Genomic DNA, 4,897 nt, shown 5'->3' on the forward strand with positions numbered 1-4,897 from the left:
TGTCTGGCGTTTGGACGAGCGGATTCTTTGGCTGGACGGGCGGATTGTGGTGTTTTTGGACGAGCGTCCCTCTGAATAAGACGCTCAGATTCCTTGTCTTGGATGGTCGTCCAGAGGGCAATCCGCTCAGATTCTGAGTCAGCTTCTTCCTTTCTTCTTTTCTTCCTTCTTGTTCATACAATCCTTGAGGATTTTGTCGGGGTGATGCGACCATAATTGGCGCATATTTAGCCCCCGAATTACCATTGTTTCTATGCTTTTTAGTGCCTATTTGGGTCATTTCTTATCTTTAGTTCTTTGTTTTGCATATTCTTTGAGATTTTGATCCCTTGGTAGGAAAGGAGTAAGAATCTTGCATTTTCATGGCAAAACAAGGCTAAATTGATCATATTCAATGACCAAGCATCAAGGAGAGACAAGACTAGAAGGCCTTTGTACATAGCATAGTAGAAGAGCATTGTTGAGAAAAGGATCCTTGAGTCCCCAAGGAAATCCCCAAGGAATTCATGAAGAAAAGGGAAGAAAAAGAAGAAGGAAAGTCTTGAGCTACAATCCGAACGGATTGTAGAGAATCCGTCCGTCTCTCGCCGATCCGAGCGTCCTCACCAGGAATCCGCTCGGATTGCCCATGCCCAGTCCGTGCGTCTTGTTCCTTGATCCGCTCGGATCGTCCATCCCAAATCCGGCCGTCCCGACTCCCGGCACGCACGGATCACAAGACAAAGACGTTTCGTTCTTCAAGCTACGAAATGAAGAAGCCCTTCTCTCGGACAATCCCGGAGGCTCCTTGCTCAACTTAAAAAGTGTAATTACTAGTTTAGCCCTTAGTTAACCCTAATGCATCCTCCCTAATTTTCACTATAAATACCCCATTAGTCTAATTAGAGGAGCATGTTTTTCTTATCAATAATTAGTGTAGTTAATATCAATCAAATCTCTCTTCATTATTGTAATCAAATATTAATCAAGTTTTAATCCAAGTTTTAGTTCCTTAATCTCTCTCTTGTTCTTACTTTATTTTGGGTAATTGAAGATTATTTGGGTTATTATTGGGAGATTGACAACCTCTCAATCTAGGATTCAAGTACTTCTATTATTCTTGCTTTATTATTGGAATCATTAGTAGGTATAATCTCTTAATCCCTTTTTAATTATTGCTAATTACTTTCATTTATTCATCATGTTTCATTATGTTAGTATGATTGACAACCTTTCTAGCATGATCAATATGATAATGAGTGAGTAGTCTCTTAGCTAGGGTTTAATGGGTGATTAAGGGAAACCAACATGGGGAATGATTCATGCTTAAATTAATATGCTTTCATATCTTATTTGCTTGCTTGTTTTGATCTTAATGCATGCACATGTTATATTTGATGAAATGCTAAGCCTATGAATCCTTGCATTTACTATCATCTTCTATCCTTTCAACTTGACTTGTAAGACATAACCCAACTCGAGTCTTGTTAGACCATACATGTGTTAAGTAGGGAAGATTAAGTCGACTTGTAGGTGTTGTACAATCCAAGAGATTCGGCTCCGGGACCCAAACTTTCCTAGGATTGTAAGATATAACCCAACTCAATCCATCACAACAATAATTGCTTGCTTATAATTTGAGAACATGTTTGTATGATCATATCCCATGATTCCCCTATGAACCCATGACACCCTAGTGCTTTTAATCAATTGTTTACACCCTTATTTCATTTACCTTGTCAGTTTATTTTCATTGCTATTTTAGTTTAGTAACCTTCTACATCAACCCAATTCGTGACACCCCTAGACACCACTAGTTACAATAGAATCTTCATTTCAATACCCGTCCCTTGGGATCCGACCTTTACTTGCCTCTTTACTAATTGTAGAGTTGTTTGTGAAGTATAAATTGTGTTTTGTATCGACCATTGACCAACGACCACATATGCTTAATTGTGAACACCAAATGGCTCCGATCAAAAATGGCGCCGTTTCTTAGGGGACGGTGTTTAATTGATTTAAGATTTCTTTTATTGTTTTTAGTTGTGTCTTTTTCACCTTGGGGAAGTAAAACTCCTCAAGGATTGTTCTAATTGTTTTTGAGTTGTTTGATATTTTGCATGTCTAGAAGGTTACAAAGAGATTTGTTACCTTTTGACCGTGAAATCGAAAGAACCTTGACGAATAATAGGAGACTTGTTAGGAGGAATTTGGGAGGTGTTGGTGAAGTTGTTCAACCCACTAGTGAGTTTGTCAATCCTTTCGCAATAGAAGGAGAAGAGAACCCATTAAACAATACCACACAAAATCCACCTACAATGCCTAAATTCTCGTCACACTCTATACCCACCGAGGAGGATCTACCAAATGGTACTCCTACCCCACAACATCTTACCGGAAACTTTATTGCCAAGTCCGCCTTCATCCAACTAGTTGAGAGGAGCCAATTCGGGGGAATGCCTAGTGAGGACCCTCATTCTCATATGGAAACATTTTGTGATTATTGTGAAGCTATCTCTCAAACGGGCGTGACTCAAGACCAAATAAGATGGGTCTTATTTCCTTTTTCGTTAATCGGCACCGCAAAACAATGGTTGAAGGGCCTTGATAAGGCCACCCTTGGAATAGATTCTTGGAAGAAGCTAGCTCTAGCTTTCTACAAAAATTTCTACCCACCGGAAAAGACTAATATGCTAAGAGCTCAAATTACGTGTTTTAAGCAAAGGGATGAAGAATCTTTGTATGAAGCTTGGGAGCGGTTCAAAGGTATTTGTCGCTCATGTCCTCACCATGGACTTAGCGAATGGTTTTTAGTGCAACAATTTTGGAATGGTTTATATGAAGATTCAAGGAACATTCTCAATATGGGATCAAATGGAATGTTCACCGAAGTTGATGACAATCAAACATGGAACAAGATTGAGGAAATGGCGGTCCATAATTCGCAATATAGTAGGCCTCGCAAGGCTACTAGAGGAAAGTATGAAGTGGACACCGTTACTCAATTGGGTGCTCAACTTAGTGCTCACATTGACACAATCAACTTGAAGTTTGAACAAGCTATGGCTAGACTTGAGGAAAGCTCAAAATCATCAAAGCATCATGTCAATGCCATGACGGCATCCTCATCAATCCCAAGCGGGATATGTGAGAATTGTGGAACCTTAGGTCATGACTCAAGCGAGTGTAGGGGAACAACCGAGCAAGTCAATGCTTTCCAAGCTTACAAAAGCGGTACCCCTTATTCAAATTTTTACAATGAAAACACCAAGTTCCATCCAAATCTCTCATACAAAAGCCAAAATGTCCAAAACCCTCAAACAACATACACTCCACCACCCATGAGAAATCAAAACCAAAGACCCTTTTTCAATCAAAACCAAGGTTACCAAAATCAAAATCCATACAATCACCACAATGACCAAAGTTTTGATGTCCAAAAAGCGGTCCTTCAAATGCAAAAGAATCAACAAGAATTTTTCACCCAAATGCAAAAAGATAGCCAAGCAAAAGACACCACCATCAACAACATTCTAGCTCACACCAAGATGTTGGAAACACAATTGACCCAACTAGCATCTTCGAGCTCACAAAGACAAAAGGGGCAATTACCACCTCAAGGTAATCCCCTAGACATGAAACGGTTAGTGCCATTCACTTGAGAAGTGGTACAAGGTATGAAGCACCGAAGGAGCAAGTTGAGGATGAAGTTGTGAGAGCTAGTGAGAATGAAGTTGTGGTACAAGGTCCCAAAGAAGGGGAATCATCAAAAGAAGAAAGTTCAAAGAAAAATGAAGACAAAGCCAAAGAAAAGGAGCCCATTGTGATTAGACTTCCTTTTCCAAGTCGTCAAGCCAAGCCTAAATTTGATGATCAACTTGGAAAGTTCATGGAAATTGTGAAGAACTTAGAAGTCTCAATTCCTTTCACGGAATTAATCAATCACGTTCCGGCCTATGCAAAGTACATGAAAGATATCCTCACAAAGAAGAAGTCGATCCGGAAACTTGAGACTATCGCCTTCACTAAGGTGAGTAGTGCCATACTTCAAGGGAGTTCACCTCCAAAGTTAAAGGATCCGGAAGCTTCTCAATACCGTGTACCATTGGCGACACAACGATCAACAAAGCCTTATGTGATCTAGGGGCTAGTGTGAGTGTCATGCCGTACTCGGTAAGTAAAAGGTTGGGGATGGGAGAGCTTAAATGTACCAATATCACTCTTCAAATGGCCGATAGATCGACGAAGACACCGCTAGGGATATGGGAAGATGTCCCCGTGCGAATTGGGAAGTTTTTCATCCCGGTGGACTTTGTCATTGTTGATATGGAGGAAGATTCCAACATTCCAATCATCTTAGGAAGACCTTTCCTACACACCGCGGGTGCGGTGATTGATGTGAAGCATGGAGAGCTCACTCTAGAAGTGGGAGATGAAAGCATAACTTTTAATCTTGACAAGACCATGAGAGCCCCTCGTTTGCATGAGCCATGTTTCATGATTGATCATTATTGCCGAAAAGATGAGAAGAAGAAATCGGAACTCCAATGGAGGAAGAAAGTTGAAGATGCTCCATTCAAAGAGCAAGTGAATTGTGACAAGGAGAGCTTGCAAAGCTCATCAAAATCAACCAAGGAAGAAGATGATGGCCTCATTGGCCAAGAGAAGAAATTGGGAGAGTTGTCTCCATCCAAGCAAGAGATTTTCAATGATCAACTCAATGAAGTTTGTGGTCTTTGGGACGACGAATTTGAAGGGATCTTTAATCCCTACATTGGGCATGCCATCGATCATGATCAACAACAAGAACCACGGTCTATTGAGGACCTCTACCATAACAATGAACAAGCTTTTGATTACTTCTTCAAGGTGTTAAGCAACATCAACAACACCTTGAACATGCCTCCTTGACATCTCA

The 4,897-nt window shown here is 40.5% G+C and overlaps 1 non-coding gene across 1 annotated transcript; it reads right to left on the bottom strand.

The window, feature by feature from the left end:
* Nucleotides 1-2,669: 2,669 nt before the first annotated feature.
* LOC141624001 (small nucleolar RNA R71) lies at nt 2,670-2,776 on the bottom strand. Its single transcript, XR_012533814.1, has one exon. It is a non-coding gene; the product is annotated as a small nucleolar RNA R71 (small nucleolar RNA).
* Between the last annotated feature and the right edge of the window lie 2,121 nt (nt 2,777-4,897).

The sequence above is a fragment of the Silene latifolia genome, chromosome X, assembly GCF_048544455.1.
Source record: "Silene latifolia isolate original U9 population chromosome X, ASM4854445v1, whole genome shotgun sequence".
In the NCBI taxonomy this organism is placed as follows: Eukaryota; Viridiplantae; Streptophyta; class Magnoliopsida; order Caryophyllales; family Caryophyllaceae; genus Silene; species Silene latifolia.